Source organism: Osmia lignaria, chromosome 8, assembly GCF_051020975.1.
Source record: "Osmia lignaria lignaria isolate PbOS001 chromosome 8, iyOsmLign1, whole genome shotgun sequence".
Classification (NCBI taxonomy): Eukaryota; Metazoa; Arthropoda; class Insecta; order Hymenoptera; family Megachilidae; genus Osmia; species Osmia lignaria.
The window spans coordinates 5,860,012-5,882,025 of record NC_135039.1 but is presented as its reverse complement, the minus strand read 5'-3'; the positions used below and the strand labels follow the sequence as shown (position 1 = coordinate 5,882,025).

The 22,014-nt window shown below is 38.4% G+C and overlaps 1 pseudogene; it reads right to left on the bottom strand.

Annotated features, from left to right (window-relative positions):
* Window positions 1–348: 348 nt before the first annotated feature.
* LOC143305579 (uncharacterized) lies at window positions 349–1,357 on the bottom strand (annotated as a pseudogene).
* Between the last annotated feature and the right edge of the window lie 20,657 nt (window positions 1,358–22,014).

Genomic DNA, 22,014 nt, shown 5'->3' with positions numbered 1-22,014 from the left:
AAGATGATTTTTCGATGAAAATTTGGATCCACATCGAGCTGCCCTAGAATCCAATCAGCAAACCGTCGACGCAAAGCATGGTTCTGTGGCTTCAGTTCCTGAGTTAGTTGAATCTTATATGGGTGTAAACCAAGATCTTTACGCAAAATGCGCCATGTTGTTGTTAAAGAGAGACTCAACTCTTGTGAACGACGCGAAATGGATAAATTTTGATTTTCACGAACACTTGCACTTACAGCAGCAATATTCTCTTGACTTCTTGCATTTCTTTGGCGAATCGGTGTTGCAACATCAAGTACAGAAAAATTCTCTTCGAATTTTTTAACCAAACGATGAATTGTGCTTTTGTTTGGCCGATTATGCACACCGTAAATACCGCGAAGTGCACGATACGTTGCTGTAACCGATTCCATATTTTGTTGAGGCGTGTAGCGCTCCATGATAATTTGTCATGACAAACAGAAAACAAATGACGTTTGAGGAATGAAAAAACATAATAAACATGGCTACCACAGACTGTCAATTTTTTGCGCTCAATTTGAAAGACTCTTTACTACTTGTAACAGAGATGACATTCCATTATTAAAAATGGAAACAGCCAAATAAGTAGCAATTTGCACAATAATAGCCCGACTTGATAAAGTTTTCGGTGCAAATTTCCAAATGAGAGCATTAAAGCTCTCATTGCAGTTTTGCGTAAATCCACCTATGCAACGTTCCAATAATTCCGATTTGCTCAAATCTGCAAAAATAGGAATGATTGCAGATTGCCAGTGGCTTTTGCGCGCTGCCAAGTGCACCATGAACTCGCACCTTTTGGACACAACTCATGGTTTGGATTTTCGTCTAACGACCTTTTGTGGTAGATGGTGGCCCATATGGCATTGAGCATTTTTTCTACAGACTCATTATTTTCACGAATAGCTTTTCCATAGTAGTTGCACAATTCGCTAATCATTTTGTCGGTCAACTTTCCTCTACCGCCAAGTCCTTTGTGAGTTTTTTTTAACTGTCGTAATCTCGTGCCCATTCGCTTTTGTACATGGTTGATGCAGTCTTTTTTTACGATAACTTTGTCGCCATACGGTTTTGAATCAATAATACCTTTATAGGTTATACTATCGCCATTACCGATGTAATGAGTGTACTGTGTACCGTACAATTCTTCCTATCTGAGAAACATCTCACGAATCGCATCAATTTCCATTTTCTCGGATGCTCCTTCGTGGTTCGAGACACAATGTTTTGCATGTTCCTGTCGCCGCATCTCATGTTCGATGTCATCCGGATCGTTTTCATGCAATTTGCAGGCATGACAGTACGCAGACTTTATAACAACATCGATAACTTTCTTTATACGAAAACCTATCAAACTGGCGACAGCGAACAAAGAACTGAATCCCCGTTTCATCCAAGTGCCATCTCCTGAAACCATCAGTCCCGTAGCCTGTGCTCCTGCTTCACTCGTCAAGTTCTTTTCTTCATTGGCACTTTTTTTCATGAAACTTTCGGCTACCGCTTTCGAAACAGTATATACGCTATGAACAACTGCATCATAAAACGATTGAAAAATTGGTCGTGGCATATCCATGAACGCACAAAATGTTTCAGCACCGTTCAGGACAACTCCAATTAATCTCATGGCAAATACAAATCTACGATTTACTTCGTAAGCGTTATTAATTAAAGGGCATGAATCTATATATTTCGGGTCACACGATTTGCATTTTAGCACTAATTTGAAACCGAGTCCGCGACAGCCTGATTCCTCGAAAGTTATGTCGCTATTACAAACTTTACACTTCACAAAACTTGAAATTGTCAAAAATACCGTTATCAAGTTTATTAGTTTATATCCTATATTTGGATTTATGGAAACATCGGTAATGTCGAAAGTCTTTAACTTCTTCGTCGCTACGCTTCCAACCGTCTCGTCCTGCTCTATTTCAAAACGGTTTAAAGGGCGATGACTTTTTCTATTGTCACGTCTTTGTCGTTTAGAGGTAGATCTACTTCCTTTGCGATCCATTGTCACTCAACAAACAATGTAAATAAGAATATCGGAACACCGCCACCTGCCGAAAATAGGCCTTACCGTCAACAGCTTCGAGCAATTGTTTTCGGTCGAGTGCTCGCGCACAGAAAAAGCGATGTAGCTTCGTTATTTGTACGAATTCCATCATAATACTTTTGGAAAATATTCTAAAAGATGAATACTTGCCAATTCTATAAAAAAAAACACAATCGATTTTTTGAAAGTTTCACCCTGTTGTTCCCCTTTAAATAACTTGTCCACCTTATAAGTTTTGTCCAGACTTTTATTCCTTTGGAATAATTCCACCAGTTGATATTTTTTCATGGTGGCTGTGTGTTGGATATTATTCTCTTCTAACCACTTTATCATGTCTGATTTTTTCCGTATGCGGTTGGTGATTTATTTATTTATACCGTGTGGTACGGAGCATTATCCATTATAATGACTAATTGAGAGGGGATGCTAGGTAGCAATTTTTGGCTTACCCACTTCTCAAAATTGAGGGCATTCATCTGCCCGTGGTAGTTCCCCGTTGTACTGCGAGCTTTAAAAATCAAGGCAGCACCTTTCACAAATCCTCCTTTGCCACCCACATAAACAATTATGTAACGGTGGGAAGAACTGTTGTTTCTTAATATGCCAATTTCTTCATTGCTTTGCCAACATTTGCTAAATGATAATGTGTTATCCACCCAAGTTTCATCTAAATATATTATATTTCTTCCTTGTCTCCTGTAGGAATCAATCGCTCTTAAATATTTGTCGCGCCATGCAACAATGTTTGATTTCTCTACTAAAATCTTCCTCACATTTGTAGATTTTTTCCATCTATATCCCATTTTATGTAACAGTCGTTGTAATGTGCGAAGTTTCCATGAAAAAGGAAGTTGTTCCCGTATAGTGACCAGCAGTTTCGGGCAAGTTGGAATTATCTTCCTTGCATAAAAATCGTAGATAATGCTCCGGATTATCAATTTCTCATCGTCGGTACAATCAAACGTTCCCACAGTGCGAAGCCTTTTGTTTTGCGATGACGATGAGGATGATGAGCTTTCACCTTTAATGCGAAACAAAGTTGCGCGTGACACACCGGTATAATTACAGACTCTTGCTGCAGATTGTCGAATACCAAAACACAGTTGTTTATTGCAAGCCTCTTCATCGCACTTCTCGGCGATTCTCGTAATCAATTTACGAGTCTCGCTTCGCATTGTCTGTCCTTCCTTACGATTTTCCATACTGATTCTACTTATTTAATTTCTAATGACTAATAACTATAAAATAAAAAATACACACACGCACTATATAAAAATAGAAAGTGACTAATAACTATAGAATTAAAAAACACACAACATACTATAAATATTAAGAAAAAAATAGAACACAACTAACACGAAAGAAAAAACCAAAAAAACAAATTAAATAGTTAGAAACACTTTGAGAAATCGTATAATGTGAACACTCCGAACGCTTTGAGAAAAGTATTTGGAAAAAATTCCAATACAGGAAAATTAACTGCATAGTACCAAACCTTCGTTTACCTGCAAATTATTACTCCCTCAATAAAACGGGTTAGAGCGAATCGTAACCACCAGATGTTCGAATCTGGCAATTACATGTTCGTTACTGACCTTACATCAGTAAACACCTGAAAATTGTTGGGGTATGCAGGAAAATACATTGCAAGTCATAATTATAACATTTATATTTTTAAATCGCGTTAATACATTTCAAAACCTACATAACAACGAAATGCTTTCATTTCTTCGGGTATATATCATGTCATATTATAAATTATATATTAAACATGTATATTATAAGGGAGTACAGTAAAACCTGGATAAATGCAACGAAAGAATACTTGGATAAGTGCAACATCGCTATCCCCTCCACTTAGGGAGATCCCCCTAGACGAACCGAGCCGCTCGACGAGAAAACCGTGTAATATGATCCGACTGTAATATCGGTGTGACTAATACTAATTGAACGATAAACTTTTTTTATTTTTAACTTTTTCTTAATGAAACTTTTACTAACGCATTTGTGAGATTTTTCTGATTAAAATGACACCAAACATGATATAGTTTGAATTATATTTATAAACAATAGTAATAGAATAAACAACATAGAATTGACACCACGACTGAATATAAATGATGTCGGCTGAATACAAAAGATGTGTACGGACACAGAATCGGCATGTCGGCTGAATACAAAACATGTGTACGAACGCAGAATCGGCACCACGCTTGGACAAATGCAACATGAAATGCCCAGAATCGACACCTCGCTTGGATGAATGCAACATTAAATGCCCAAAATCGACACCTCGCTTCGATAAATGCAACATTAAATGCCCAGAATCGCCACCTTGCCTGGATAAATGAAACCTTTGAAACCAGAGCCGACACCGCGACTCGTTTTGATTTCGATCTCTGTTGCTTTTCGCCAACATTTAACATCATTTTTGGCAAGTAATTATAATTCAAACTATATCGTGTTTGGTATCATTTTAATAAGAAAAATGTCACCAATCCGCTGGTAAAAGTTTCATTAAAAACAAGTCAAAAATAAAAAAGTTTTATAGTTGAATTAGTATTAGTCACACTGATACGTTTCGGCTCTTTCCTTTCATCATCGGACCTCTCTCTTTCTACCACTATCTGTCCCTTTCTACGTTCACGCTTGGCTGGTCGTCGCGTGTAACCCGAGATTCGACACCTCGCTTGGATAAATGCAACCACTGGGTCCCAATCTTGGTTGCATTTATCCAGGTTTTACTGTATGGATATTTTTCGTGGCAATACATAAATTTTATTACAATCGCCTAAGAAGTGTCAAAATGCTACGACTATGTCAAGTTATGTCAAGCTGTGCCACGTGCGGAGGCTATACGAGAGTTCGAGGTGGGGATTAGGGGGAGCGAGTGACGCCTAGAGTTTCAACTTAGTAGACGCATACAGTAAAGGGAGAGCGGTTCCCTCAGAAGGCGACTCGTATATTATGTTAGGGATTATAGGTTCGTGTGGTATGCGGTTGAGGAGTAAAATCCAAACATTAATGTTTTCAGTAACTAGTTTATTCAAGAAAACGAACATTTGATTCTAACTAGTTGGCAAAATGTTAACTGAATATATTTACCTTTACAATAGTTCCGCCCTATGGAGAAATATAAAAGAAAATAATGATATTAGTAATGCAATTAGTCCGGGCTAGATGAAAAATACAAAGAAAATACAATGAATTCGTCCTAAATGAGAATATAATGAAAAATATGGGTATTAGTATATATTAGTACGCGATTTAAACTATAGGTACAGCCAACACTCTGAATAAATCACCAATCACTCTAGGTATCGGAAATTATCAAGGCAGTGACTTGTACAGTCTCCTTAGACACGAGCAGGCTCTTATCTACAGGCCGCAATCGATTTCTGGGCAAGCCAGAGCTTTGTGTAGTGGTTTACGGACCGTTCATCGAAAGACAATTCATCGAAAGACAGTTCACCGAAGACAATTCACCGAATGGACAATTTATCGAATGTACAATTCATCGAATGGACATTTCACCGTATACCAATTCACCAAATGCCACTTCACCGAATGAGACAATTCATCGAATGTTTTTGATCTTATTTTATATTTTTGAGTCTGCTTGCTTTTTTTAATTTTATTTTGTTTAATATCATCGTTTTTACATTTACAATTTGCTTGTTTTTAAATTAACTTATTTTTTTATCCTTAGTATCTAAGTATGAAATTAAATTCTAAACACATATTTTAAACTAAAAGAATTCTTGCCACTGCATAAACGTAATCAATTTTTTCTTCATATATACTACTATTATATTTATTTACTACAGATTTTAACTGATCTCTGTACCGAATGAATTTTTTTACTGGTTTGCTTACTTCAACTCCTGATCGAATTTGGGAAATCATAAATTCATTTTTGGCCTGCTCCATTTTTAAGCATCTTAATATATGCCAAATACTTGCATTCTGTTTTGCCACTAATTCGTTGAATCCTCTGTGCCATCCTTCAACATTATTATTTGTACGGGGCAAATCGTTTAATATTGCATCATATTGATTCCAACAACTAATTTGGAATCTCGGGAGTTCTCTTATTTTCTTCAATTTAACAGTCCCAATGTACTCTTTTTCAAAATACGTGAAAAACTCATAAACATTTTCATCATTTCCTGTATAGTTGATACAAACCAATTTTTCAAATAATTTAACAACATCATTAACGGGAACGAATGCTAATGCCATCAAAGTTTTAATTGTTATACAAAAGTTTTCATCTGTATCGTACCGAATTTTCAAATGGTAATTGCTTTTGCTTGCGACTCTGGTATGATTTTCTTTTCCTCTAGCTCTGCACTTAATCTGTTCTCTAGAATCATCGCGTATATCTTGTATGCCGTATTTAGTAGCGTTATCCCTCTGTAATTCTTTACATCATCCCTATCTCCCTTCTTAAATATAGGGCTAATTATACCTACTTTCCATCTCCTTGGCATTCCTTCTCCCTTCCATACTTTGTTTATCAGTGTTGTTATTCTAGTGAGTACCTTTTTTCCTCCATGTATCCAGACCTCGTTTTCTAGGCCATCTTCCCCTGCTGCTTTCCTTTTTTTCAATTTCTTAATTTGTCTCATCACTTCTTGCTCCGTTATAATTTCATTTGTATCCTGTTGTTCCTCTGTATCCTCTAAACTCACTTTTTCTTCTTGATCCTTTTGTTCTTTTCCTTCTAATAATTCCATGAAATATCTTCTCCAGCCCTGTGTGCTTACTTTGTTTGTTGTTCCTATTCTTTTTTTCCTTTCCCGACTGATATATTTCCATATTTCATTTGTGTTTTTAATTTGTTCTATTTCTTCTTCTTCTTTCTTCTGTTGTTGGTCCTTCTTTTTCTCGCAGAGTTTCTTGAATTCTCTCCTTTTCTGAATGTATGTCACCTTTTCCCCTTTCCCTCTTCTCCATTTTCTCAGCTCTTTTCTCGTTTCTCTTTTTCTCTCTGTGCATTCTTTATCCCACCATTCCCTGTACCCTGGTTTCAATTTCATTACCTTTACCGCTTTCTTGAGTACCGTCCCGTTGATCTTATGTACCATTTCTTCCATCATTTCGTTTGAATCCTCCTTCTCGAATTCAATTTGCTCCACTTCCTCCTGGTAGTGTCTCTTTCCTTCCTCCGTCCAAAGCCGTCTTTCCTTCCATATCTCTTCTTCTTGCTTCTCTACGCTGGTTTCTCCATAAATTTCTAATTTCAGTGGTAAATGATCTGACTCTATCCTCTCTTCTATCCTGAAACTTCTGATATCATCTTTAATTGCTGGGTCTATTAATACATAATCGATTACTGTGTTTCCTTTGCCCCCAATGAAAGTATATTCACCTTCTTCGTCTCCTTCAAAATTACCGTTCATGATCTCCCATCCGTTGTCTTCTACCATTTCTATTAGCCTGTTTCCTTCTATGTTTTTTATTTTTTCTCTCGATTTTCTCGTTTCTTTGTCCTTCCTATCCTCATTGCTAAATGATCCTTCTAAACCTATTCTAGCATTAAAATCCCCGCCGATTATAAGTCTTTCTTCTTTCATACCTCCGATTGCTTCTTCTATATTCTCTCTCGTCTTTTTCATATCTCTGCTGTATACCGTGATTATTCTCCATATGTTACCTTGTATCTCAATCTTCCTTTCTTGTATGTCCGCCTTTTCCTCCTGTGTATCTCTTTCTGTTATTCTTTTCTTCACTCCCGTTATGATGCCTCCTCTCGCTCTACCTTTGTTCTTCTCTTTTTTTGCCAGCTGACATTTCCAGTTGAAACTGTTCGGTAACCTATTCTGTAACCCATTCCATTGTTTCTCGTCTACCCAAGTTTCAGTTAGTCCTATGAAATCGTATGTCTCCACGTATTCCCAAAACTGCTTATCTTTATTATACAGACCTGCGACGTTCCAGAAACCTATCGATAATGTCTTATTCTTTACCTGCTGCTTGGCATGTACCTTCTGTTTTCTTTTCTCGTTCTTTTCATTGTTGTTATTTCCCTCTCCTCCCCTGTTCGTCTTTTCAGACGCGGGAGGAGTGGTACTTAGAACCTTATCTTCTGTCGCGGTCCCTTTTCGCTCGGTGTCTTTCTCTGAAATTAGAGACTCACCGAACTTTGTCGGCTCCAAAATTTTGCCTCTTCAAGTCCTACTCCCTCTTTCCATTTGAAGATCCTGTCGTTTATCCTTACCTTTCTGTATCCTATTTTCACGTGTGCTCCCTGCTCTCTCTCCGCTTTCGCAATACTTAAGATTGCCTTCTGGGTATCTCTTTCGTTTTTTGTTAAATCATTATCAATGTATATTTTCTTACCTTTCAGTTTGCCCTTCTTCATCATTATCTCTTTTTTCTGTTGCCAGTTTCTTAACTTTGCTATCAAAATACTCCCTCTCTCTCCCTTTCTCGTCCAGAAAGCATCCTCTATTTCCACCTTCACCTGCAAATTTTCTAATATTACCTTTTCTGCTGTATCTTTCGGTGTTTCGCCTCTTGGTAGTTCTTCTCCTTTCAGTGTGATATTGTTTCGTTTCTCCCTTTTTTCTCTTGCCTCCTCTTTTCGCTCTATACGGTTTATTCTTTCAATTAATTCGTCCGCCTTATCTCTTTTAATTTCCAGATTTTTAATTCTATTCTGTATTTCTTCTTTTTCTCGCTCCCACGCTTCTTGCTTTCTTTTCCATTCTTCTTTTAGTTCTCTTATTTCCTTATTTATGGATTCGTTTTCTTTCTTAATATCTTGTGTGTCCCTCTTCACTGTCAGTACCAGCTCAGTCAATCTGTCTAACTTGTCCATTTCTATATCTTTAGGTTCGCCTTCTGTTCCTTCTCCTTCCGTAGCTTCTTGCGGTGGTGATCTTCCTACTCTTCTTGCTTTTTGGAAATTTTCTATCAGTTCTTTCTCCGCTCTTCTTCTTTCTTCTTCTGCTTCTTCTTCTTCTCTTTTTCTTTTAAAAGAGTCCAGCAGTGATCCTTGGCTGCCCGACCTATACTTCCCAAGCTGTTCAGCTAAAGTCGGCCTTCCTCTTTTTCCGGAATCCTTTGGGCTCTCCGTCTCTCCTGTCTTACTCATCTATGTTTTTCTCTCTCTGTATTTGCTTCTGTGCCTATACTTCTCCACGTGGCTGCGCCAGACTTGACGCGGCCGCTCTGGTCTGCCTCTAGATGTCGCTACCTTCGTTTTTCTTTATCTTATCAGTTTCTCATCCAATCGATCTCTTTCGCCAGTTTCATTTCTTTTAAGCAACTTGTTTCTGTGTACCTTTTTGATGCCTTTATTCACCTGTATTCTTTGGTTTTTCCTCTTTCCAGCGGTATTTATTGCATCTCTATCCGTTCAGATTTTCCTTCGGAATTGATTAATTTTGTTTCACTTCTCTCCGACACGTACTGCCTCTATAGCTATCGTCACGTGACCCCCGAATACATTATTATGATTTATTAAAATATAATTTGTAACATAATTTGTAATATAATTCATTTTACTTTCTCTGTTAAGATGCTGTTGACGCAGCTGTTATTATTGTCAGAACACCTAAAGCTACTAATTTGTCATCGATAATTGAATTTCGATCGCAAATGTGACTTTCTTTAATATACTGCACAACCTCCGCATGCACTTTTACATTCCCGTATTCCCGAACTAATGTTACAAACTCTTAAAAATTTTGTTCCACCGAATACAGTTTATCATATAATGCATTATACATTTCAATTATACAATCATTTAAAATTACCATTTTCTCAAACGTTTTTCTCATCATGCACATACATATATCTTTGCTGATCAATTTAACTACTTTTTCGCCATATAACACTCCAAATTCAACACTTATATCGTTAAAGTTAATATTGTTGCGTGTATCTTTTGAATCTTCAAAGAAGCTGCGCACGTTGTCTGCTTCGGCTACAATGAGCGACCACATTACTATGCTCAGCTCCAAGCTGTTGTTTCGGCTGTCTGAAAATACGAGTTGTGGATAGAAATTGTCGCCAAGTATATTTATGCCGATTTCCAAATGCTTCGTACAGGAATCCGTCAATGGATATTTTCGACCCAAAATTCGACTTGATAATTGAGATGCGATTCTAGAACAAATAAATACCGACAGCGTTAAATGGAATGTGTTTTAAACACTTACTTCACATCATCCTGATGTTTCGTCATTTTTTTGCGCACCTCTTCTTCTTCAGTAGAACTTGCGGGGCGTTTCCTTTGGCAAAAAAACTCTTTGAAACTTTGAGAGTACATATTTCACTCTTTACAATACAATCTCGCGAACGATACACGTGCGGCGATGGTCAATTTGGTTTTGCGTATGCTTTAAACTTTAGCAAAACCCCTACCTTCTATAGTCACGAATTGCAGCGTCAGATTTGCCGCGTCAACAAAAAACCTCATTTCCAAGGCGTAGAAAAAATTCGCTTAAGGTGGGCGGGGTCTTGTGTCATCTTCCGATAAGAAGAAATAGTTCAAGGTCATGTGGGCGGGGGTGGACCTTTAATAGAACGCTTAGCGAGTAGACGTCTTCTCTTTGCAATGGATAATAGTAATATTAAAGAATCGAGTAAAGTTGCGAATGCTATAGCTAAAACAAGCGATGCTATACGCAAAAAACGCAGAGCATCGACGAGGAGAGAGTTATCGAGAAACGATTGTGACCCATGGTAGAACCGCTGGAACGAATTAGCGAGAATATGTCAGCGGAATCGCCACATTTAGACATGATCGATATAAAATACGAGTCGACATTCCCAACTTTGAATATTAAAGAAACGCAAAAATTGACGTCAACTCCTTTTCTTAACCCTCAAAGCACACAAACTGCAAGAGCACGCATTTATTCCGAACCTGGTACATCTTCGACTGAACAGACGGTGGATGTGACAAAAGATCGTTCCGATTTTCATCGTGAAGAATCGATACATGCCGTTGAAAGGTAACGGCGACAGCGACGAGAATCTTAATGTTTCTATGCAGCGAATTTTGGACAAGCCTAGTGTAACGTCCCAGAAATAGGTACGTCACTGCACCGACGTATAGGGAGAGCGGTTCCCTTGGAAGACGACTCGTATTAAGGGTGTAGACACGGCACGTGACCTCTCCGATTTGGGACGTCGGTATTACAGTAGTTTTTTCGTTGGGCCTGGTGGAGCCACTTGCGTGGTCTGGTATGAACTTGAAAGGTTTAATTCTCAGCTAGCGTGCGCGCAACACGATCTAGGAAGGCAACAGCGCCTCAAGTATTTTTACAAACACATTCAAACGTTCATCTCGCCAGAGGCATCGCGACGATACGCCTGAAGAACGAAAGCGAAACATTGGCACGTGTTTAGAGTGAGATGTACGGTGATTGTGCTATCCTTCTTTCAATCCAAATGATAGAATTGTCCCGCTCCGATAAATTCTGACTGACTGAACGCGTGGATTTTATATAGTGCACCGTAGGACCCCTCGCTGCTGAAAAATATATGCCAACTCTGAAGAACAGAAGGAACGTACAATCTGAGAAATTTGTTAGAAAAAGTTATTAACTCTTTAAATAAATGTTTTTTAATTAATAAAAATATACAAGATACGTCATGCAATTTCTGACGGGTTATATCTTGAATTTGATAAGAGATAGGAAAAAGCTGTTTATGTAAAAGTTCAATGGTATGATAATGTCTATTTTTCTGTGATTTCATTTTTTCCGTGAATGCAACGATGCACTCAAAGAATGCAAATCCACTTTTTATTTAAATGGAATTGCATTTTTTTTTTACTTGTGTCAACTTCTTGAAACATTTTGCATAAAAAAGTACTAAGGTACTATTAGAACTAATAAATGGATGGACCTCGCGTCTACATATACAGTAAAAGCTGAATATATGCAACAGTGATTGGGAACCAGACGTTGCATATACATATCCAGCCGAGATGTCGAATCTCGAATTAGATGGGACGACCAGCCAAGCATGAACGTAGAAAGGAACAGACAGTGGAGGAGAGAGAGAGAGGTCTAATGATCAAAGGAAAGAGCCGAAACGTATCGGTGTGATTAATACTAATTCAATTATAAAAATTTTTTCTTTTTGACTTTTTTTTACTGAAACTTTTATTAGCGCATTGGTGAAACTTTTCTGATTAAAATGATACCAAACACGATATAGTTTTTATGGAGCGCTGTGAATAATCCAGGCGGGCGGCAGTCAAAACTTAGCGAAAAGGGACAATCTTAACATTCAGAATGAGGGAAGGACAGCATGACTGTAGTGTGTTTCACTCAGCGTTCGGGCGTTGTTGCCTTTTCCGCTTGCCTTCGCAGCACAGTTCGAGTGACGTAATCAAGCTGGCGCTTGATTCTGGCTACGATTCCAGATCGGCAGCCTTTTGAGTTTATCGCCACCTTATAACTACTAGCTGAACTAAAGTCGCGTGACTTGCTCTGTATTATCCAGATAATGGCGGAACTCGTCTGTGAGAATGCAATCGCGATTTTTCGCTTTTCGTCCTTATATGAGAATATTTGAGGCCGGGTGAGGGCTCACTCGAAAGAGAAAGGTTCAGTGCAGCGCGCTCTGGTCATCGTTTGAGTCACAAAACTCTTTTAGTGACCTAAAAATATCTTGGATTCTGCGGATGTATTTTCTCGATTTTTCCTCTACTTTGGACACTCATATTATTAGATATTAACAAAATCACGTTCAATCATGACCAGAGCGCGCTGCATTGAACCTTCCTCTTTCGAATGAGCCCTCACCCAGCCTCAAATATTCTCATATAAGGACGAAAAGCGAAAGATCCCGGACCCCTTTTTAGGCCCATTTTTGCCGGTAATGTCACCTCGCTGCATTGCCCGTGTCTACCCCCTTAAGTATTAGGGATTATGGGTTCGTGTGGTGTGCGGTTGAGGAGTAAAATCCAAACATTAATGTGCTAAACTAATAGTAGTTTATTCAAGTAAGTAAATGATTGATAACTAAGTATGCTTCTTCAAGTTATAAAAGAAAATAATACAATGTGTACGGGCTAGATGAGAAATACAGTAAGAAATTATAATGAGTACGCCCTAGATGAAAAATACAATAGAAAACATATACATTAGTATGTATATTAGTCCTCGTATCTGACTATAGGTACAGCCAACACTCTGCGTAGTGGTAGGTGACTACTCTACGGTAGTTTATGATCCGACGCAACGCTTAAACACCTTCTTTTGTGAAGGAAAAGTATTATTGGATTCGGATTTGGTCTAGACTCATACAAGCCTCTCGTTCGTTGGATACAGGGTTGGGAATACGCAACAAATAATTAGCAAAATAGAATAATTAACTATTATATATATTATCCCAAAAGAAATGATCTATTATAAAGCCGAATTGTTATACTTTCAAACGGAAAGGATGTTACAATTTCTTAACAACCGAGGACAGAGTATACAGAGTTTGGTTGGGACTCACCGGATGAGCAGAAACGGTTAAAAAGTTTCATAGAGTGCTGCCTTCTGTCTCTCTTCCTCTCGACGCACGGATGATCGAAACTATTGGTTTACACTAAGTCTTAACGTCTTTACGCTAATGGTTCTATCGGTAAATGAGTTGAACTGAAGTCTTTCTTTAACGTGGAAAACTGAGTTTTTTCGCGTAACATTGTTATTCACGAAACTCTGCTCGAAATATTTTGAAATACTAGGCGTTCCTCGGACAGAGAAACCGTGCACCTCACAACAGTATGGCCGACTGTATTCGCTATTGCTCGTAATCGTTTTTTATTATGGCCGAAAATGCTGATTTTGCATGGGTTGAGAAAAGAGTTCGCTAGTGTATTGACCTGTTAGAATGTCGGTGTATTGGCACATATTTTCGACGCAGCGTTTCGAGAAGAAGAAAGAATTCGTTGACGCTAGTGACTCTGAAGAGGTCAGTCAATGAACTGATTTCATGATTGCTAATGCTTCCGTAATTTGAAATCGGAGATAATAGAATTTTCTTTGTTGGGACGTAACACATTAATATACTGTAAAAATCTAATAAATTAAAATTAGAAACGAACAGGTAACTCACATCCAGCTCCTCCCGGAACAAACGCCGCAAATCAAAAAGATCGGCTTCCAAGGAATGGTGGTGCCCCCCTTCCGCCTATATTTTATCTACATTTCTCCTTCTCTCAACCCGCCTCCTACCAATATTGGAAATGTCCTTTTTACATATATAGCCCAACGACCTCAGGGTAGCGGCTGTTAACAAGAAACGAATTAAAAACAAATAAAATCTATGCACTGAAAGTAATGGTTGAAAACTACTTACGCTGAGTGCTGATGAATGCTTCTAATGCAAGTAGTTGTTTTTTTGAAAAGTGTTCCATGGTGAATAACGAAAACACCACGTTGATGCGTTTATAAAGCAAAGAGGAAACATCTCCCTCCATTCCTAACAATGAAAACGCCCGACACCTCCAGCATTTTCAGCAGATTCTGAGATTAATCTGTCGGATATCTTGAGGACTCAAAGGATAAGGAGGACTCTTTTATAATTACCACCTACCCAAATATTTTACCGGTCACCTGACTCCAATCTTTTAGACTTTTTTCTATGGGATACCTGAAAAGTTTAGAGTACTCAACAACGGTAACGAACAGCGAGGAATTAAAGCAACGAATATTCAAAACGTTTCAGACGATTTTCATCGCATGAGACACAATTTCGGAAAACGCATTCGCGTATATATTGAACGAAACGATGGACATATTGAACATTTAATGTAACATTGTTTTAGTGATTGTTATTTAATGTAAATTCAATGTGAAGATAAAAAAAAAAAGATAGAAGAATAGCACGAGGTAAGTTTCTACTATTCAACGATTCTTGTTTATGACTGTACCGATCCCTGCTGACCTGACGTTCAGTCGTCGGTGTTAAGCGGATTGCAGGTTTCAGGCGCTTTTTACTCGAATTTTTAAACGTCAATTACTGGAAAATAAAGCCGTAAACGCTATTTCGTTATTCTTGATTTTCGTCTTATTTTGATCCCTAGAATCACCCCTTAAAATATTGCCCACCTGTTGTCGAACTACATGTATACAGGGTGTCCCAGAACTGGGGTAGGAGCGTAAGAGGGATGATTACTGAGGTCATTCAAAACAACTTTTTCCTTTGCCAAAATGTTGGTGAAGTCTTCGTTTTCGAGTAATTAACGAAAAACACTGGCCAATCATAGCGCGCCGTTAGCGCGGGCCGAACCACGAGAGTGTTGGATATGCTCCGCGCGGTCGTGATCAAGTGCATCGGCACTACGTCGGTATACAATAAAAGCTGGATATATGCAACAAACATTGGGACCCAGACGTTGCATATATCAAGTCGAGGTGTCTAATCTTGGGTTACACGCGACGAGCAGCCAAGCGTGAACGTAGAAAAGGACAGACAGTGGTGAAAAGAGAGAGGTCCGATAATCAAAGGAAAGAGCCGAAACGTATCGGTGTGACTAATACTAATTCAGCTATAAAACTTTTTTATTTTTGACTTTTTTGTACTGAAACTTTTACTAGCGCATTGGTGAAATTTTTCTGATTAAAATGATACCAAACACGATATAGTTTGAATGGGGTGAGGTTTGTTATGGGGCGCTGTGGAAAATCCAGGCGGGCGGCAGTCAAATCTTAGCGAAAGGGGACAATCTCAACATTCAGAATGAGAGAAGGACAGCATGACTGTAGTGCGTCTCACTCAGCGTTCGGGCGATGTTGCCTTTTTCGCTTGCCTTCGTAGCACAGTTCGAGTGACGTAATCAAGCTAACGCTTGATTCTGACTATGATTCCAAATCGGCAGCCTTTCTACTTAGACGCCACCTTATAACTACTAGCTGAACTAAATTTGTCACGTGACTTGCTCTGTAGTATCCAGATAATGGCGGAACTCGTCTTTGGGAATGCTTTTACGGGAATCGGTTATTCGTCCTTATACGAGAAGATCTTGAGCTGAATAAGGGCTCATTCGAAAGAGGAAGGTTCAATGCAGGGCGATCAACTCACCGTTTGAGTCACAAAACTCTTTTAGTGGCCTAAAAATGCTTCCAATTTGCAACTGCATTTTGTCGATTTTTTCTTCTACTTTCGACACTGATATTATTAAATATGCACATAATCTCGTTAAACCATGAGTTGACCGCCCTGCATTGGACCTTCCTCTTTCGAATGAGCCCTTACCCAGCCCTATGTGTTCTCATATAAGAACAAATAACCGATTCCCGTAAACCCATTAATAGGCCCGTTTTTGCCGGTAATGTCACCTCGCTGCATTACCCGTGTCTACCCCCTTAATAGGCCCGTTTTTGCCGGTAATGTCACCTCGCTGCATTACCCGTGTCTACCCCCTTAAACACCTTCTTTGTGAAGGAAAGATAATATAGGATTCGGATTCGGTCTAGACTTATACAAGCCTCTCGCTCGTTGGATACAAGGTTTGGAAAATACGCACTAAATAATTATCAAAATTGAATAAATTGTAACGGATTACCGCCGGGGGTTTGCCGGCTCAGCCCGTAAGTCCGGGGTTCAGGCGAACGAATGAATAAAAGTCGGTGGTTAGTGGGTAAAATAATAATTATATTTCCTTAACTAAAGTACAAACTAACTTAAGACTACGGCCCTGGGGTCCTATCAATTTAAATGGCTTAACGGCTACGGCGACGCGGTACTTATATCTACGGCAGTGATGCCAGAACCGTGGGACGTGGGACAAATCTTTACCCTCTCCACGACGTCCCACGACGTCCCAGTGACTCCCCTACCGCAGTTGTTTCATCTAACACAAGCGCGTTGTCCCACGTGTCCGTGTGAGCTCTCTGCGGGTTTGGCAGAGTTCGGCTGCTCTCGTCATTTCTACGTTATCGGCTCGATGCTCAAGCCGCTAAAGCACGTGGCAGCAGCATCGACGAATTGACAAAATAATATAATTTTGTGCATGGCAATATGGCTGAATTAAGAAACCAGGAGAATCAGTTCGAATCCCGATTTTACGGTTTCAGTTCTGATTCTTAATACATTAACGTTTTTCTAATACATAAAAATACATTTTTGATACATTAATACTATGAAATACATTAACTTGGAAAGCAGTTAAAAAAAAGAGTTGAACTGCATCTTTCTTTGATATTTTTTTAAATATTTAAGTTTTATATATATACATATGTATGTACGTACATATGATAAAAGTACGTGATACAGAAGTAATTTCTTCAATTAGATATTACTGTTATTCTAACTATTACAATACGTAAATTCGAAGACATACGAGGAAAATTGGTTAGGTTAAATTGTAAGGATATAAAGAAATTTCAATCTTTAACGGTTTGTCAGTTTTATTTCTTATTCCTTACAACTATTATAATTTTATTCTGTGAATGGTCATTACAATGAAAGATGGATTAGATACAATTTGATTCCTCATTTAATTTGTTATATACATATCAGGTTTCTTGCAACTATTGTACCTGGTCCACGCTTACACGATATTGCATATTTTACTTTCCTATAATACAACAAGGAAACAAAACTATAATATAGTGATTACCATAATACAATAGAAAATGTTAATCTTGGTATAAACCTTGTTTTTTTTGTGTACTTAATCTGCAGTTACGCTTCGTTGCTTTATAATGACAGATTTTTCTTTTAAATGAAACTTCCACTAGCGTATTGATGAAATTTTTCGATTAAAACAAGATGAAACACGACATAATTTGAATTATAGTTACTTTATATATTTGCATTAGGTTTTAAATAAATAAGTAAATATAATGCAAATTATGTCGTGTTTGGTCTTATTTTAATCAGAAGAACCTTCCAATTATATTGGTAAAAGTTTCATTTAGCAAAAATGAAAAATAAAAAAGTTATGGTTAAATTAATATTGTCTCACTCAAATGTTTTTTCTCGGGCCCTTTAATTCTCGGACCTCTTTCTCTTTCGCTATTTGTCTTTTTCTACGTTCGCCAGCATTCAAGAACTCGCTCGAGCTGTGTTATTCTGCCAGCCTCGCACACTTTTAGGAGAATCGGGAAAATCCAGCATAATAACACGTTCTATGCTGAAAGAATATACTAACTTATCTGTTTAATAAAATTTTAATAAATCTGGCAATAGATTTATTTTCTGACTGTTTTTCTTAAGTAATCAGAATTTCACCATTCTCCTGTACAGATCGTGTGTAGCAGTTTGTAGCAAACTCAACATATTTTCGATATTATGTAGAATACACAACCGATCGACAAATATTAAAAATCCAGGATATTTTGTGCCGCTTTTTGTATGTCAAGGGCCATCGAAATGAAATAAATGACCAACAATGAATAGTATAATATATGTGATCGCTGTTCATCTATTTCCTTTCTACGATGTACAGGATTGCCTCGAAATAAGCAAGTGGCTCGAGACCTAACAGTTGCTTATTTCGAAGCAGAGACCACTTGCTTATTTCGAGGCAATCCTGTATTTCTTCCGCAAGAGACGGTTTCCTAACAATTTACAGTACAGTAAAATCTGGATATACATATGCAAGAGAGATGGGATCCAAGCGAGGTGTCGAATCTCGGGTTACGCGCGACGCCAGCCAAGCGTGAACGTAGAAAGCGACAGGCAGTGGAGGAGAGAGAGAGGTCAAATGATCAAACGAAAGAGCCGAAACATCGGTGTGACTAATACTAATTCAGTTATAAAACATTTTTATTTTTGACTTTTTTTAAATGAAATTTTTACTGGCGTATTGGCCAGATTTATCTGATTAAAATGATACCAAACACGATATAGTTTGAATTGTAATTACGTGCTAAAATTGATGTTAAAAGTAGACGAAAAGTCAGAGAGATCGAATCAAAACATTGCATATGCATATCCGAGCGAGGTGTCGAAGTTTGATCGGACGTCTTGCATTATATGTACCCAGATTTTACTGTACTGTAAATTGTTAGGAAACCGTCTCTTGTGGAAGAAATACATCGTAGAAAGGAAATAGATGAACAGCGATCACCTTTATTATAATATTCATTGTTGATCATTTATTTCATTTCGATGGCCCTTGACATATAAAAAACGGCACAAAATATCCTGGATTTTTAATATTTTTCGATCGGTTGTGTATTAGACATAATATCGAAAACATGTTGAGTTTGCTACAAACTGCTACACCCGATCCGTACAGGAGACTGGTAAAATGCTGATTACTTAAGAAAAGCAGCCCGAAAATAAATCTGTTGTCAGATTTATTAAAATTTTTTTAGACAGATAACTTAGTATATTTTTTCAGCATAGAATGTGTTATTATGCTGGATTTTCCCGATTCTCCTGAAAGTGTGCGAGGCTGGCAGAACGACACAGCTCGAGCGAGTTCTTGAATGCTGGCGAACGTAGAAAAAGACAAATAGCGAAAGAGAAAGAGGTCCGAGAATTAAAGGACCCGAGAAAAAACATTTGAGTGAGACAATATTAATTTAACTATAACTTTTTTATTTTTCATTTTTGCTAAATGAAACTTTTACCAATGTAATTGGAAGGTTCTTCTGATCAAAATAAGACCAAACACGACATAATTTGCATTATATTTACTTATTTATTTAAAACCTAATGCAAATATATAAAGTAACTATAATTCAAATTACGTCGTGTTTGATTTTGTTTTAATCGAAAAATTTCATCAATACGCTAGTGGAAGTTTCATTCAAAAGAAAAATCAGTCATTATAAAGCAACGAAGCGTAAGTGCAGATTAAGTACACAAAAAAAACATAAGGTTTATACCAAGCTTAACATTTTCTATTGTATTATGGTAATCACTATATTATAGTTTTGTTTCCTTGTTGTATTATAGGAAAGTAAAATATGCAATATCGTGTAAGCGTGGACCAGGTACAATAGTTGCAAGAAACCTGATATGTATATAACAAATTAAATGAGGAATCAAATTGTATCTAATCCATCTTTCATTGTAATGACCATTCACAGAATAAAATTATAATAGTTGTAAGGAATAAGAAATAAAACTGACAAACCGTTAAAGATTGAAATTTCTTTATATCCTTACAATTTAACCTAACCAATTTTCCTCGTATGTCTTCGAATTTACGTATTGTAATAGTTAGAATAACAGTAATATCTAATTGAAGAAATTACTTCTGTATCACGTACTTTTATCATATGTACCTACATACATATGTATACATATAAAACATAAATATTTAAAAAAATATCAAAGAAAGATGCAGTTCAACTCCTTTTTTTAACTGCTTTCCAAGTTAATGTATTTCATAGTATTAATGTATCAAAAATGTATTTTTATGTATTAGAAAAACGTTAATGTATTAAGAATCAGAACTGAAACCGTAAAATCGGGATTCGAACTGATTCTCCTGGTTTCTTAATTCAGCCATATTGCCATGCACAAAATTATATTATTTTGTCGATTCGTCGATGCTGCTGCCACGTGCTTTAGCGGCTTGAGCATCGAGCCGATAACGTAGAAATGACGAGAGCAGCCTAACTCTGCCAAACCTGCAGAGAGCTCACACGGACACGTGGGACAACGCGCTTGTGTTAGATGAAACAACTGCGGTAGGGGAGTCACTGGGACGTCGTGGGACGTCGTGGAGAGGGTAAAGATTTGTCCCACGTCCCACGGTTCTGGCATCACTGATCTACGGTTCCTTATGTCTATGGTTACGGCGCGGTACTTAAAGCTAACGGTAATGTTATCGGCGGTCGCGAGACGGTTACGGCGCGGCACGGTTGCGGCGCGGTTTCTACGGTTCGGAGCGGCGGAAGTAGCAGGATGTGCGGGGTAAGGTGTTCGATGCCTTCATGGGTGAACGGCCGTAGACACAACCCGTCCTGCACCCAGGCAGTAAGAAGACCGTGATCCGGTGGACGCCATAGAGACGTATACGCCCAGTCCGGAGGTCGGGAAGCCGCCGAGAGAGAACTCTCTCGGCCGTGGCCAAGGAGACAGCGGACTGTATCGGAGGACGGCCGTAGACACAACCCGTCCTGCCGAACGCTGCTGGAGGAGTGTTTGGTTTTCCAAAAATGAAGCTGATCGTATCTCGTTGTCGCTCGTCGTGAGACTCGCTTCGGAGGATAGATCTGCTTTCTGTCGCCTCACAGCCCGGTATATCAATGCTCGCGAGGCCGGCCGCCTCGCGAGTTCGCGGTGCGTGCGATCGCCACCTGTCGGTGGCGCCGGTACTAGCGCGCGCTGGCGGTTTCGCGGCCTCGTATTCCTTACAAAATAACTATTATATATTTTGCCAAAAGAAATGAATTGTTACAAAATCGGATTGTTACACTTCCTGGACGGAACACAAGTATGAAAATATAATGCGTATTCAAAAGATATTACAATTTCCTTAACTACTGAGGACAGAGTATCCAGATTTTGGTTGGACTCACCGGACATTTAGACGAATAGAAACGGTTAACGAGTTTGATGGATCGCTCCCTTCTCTCTCTCTTCCTCTCGACGCACGAATGATGGAACAATGTTCTTGATAAATCAAACTATGGCTTTATACTAGCAATAAGTCTAAATATCTTTACACTAACAGTTCTGATTGCAAATGGTTTGAAACTTGAGTCTTTTTAACGAGAAAACTGAGTCTTTTTGCGTGACATTTGGTTCTCACGAAACTTTGCTCGACGTATTTTGCAATACTAGGCGTTCCTCGGACAGAGAGACCGCGCACCTCGCGACTGTATGGCCGACTGTATGGCTATTGTCCGTAATCGGTTTTTTATTAGGGTCGAAAATGCTGATTTTGTATGGTTGAGGAAAAGAGTTCACTAGTATACTGACCTGTTGGAATGTCTATGCGTTGGCACATATTTTCGACGCAGCGTTTCGAGAAGAAGAGAGAATTTGTTGACGCTGGTGACTCTAAAGAGGTC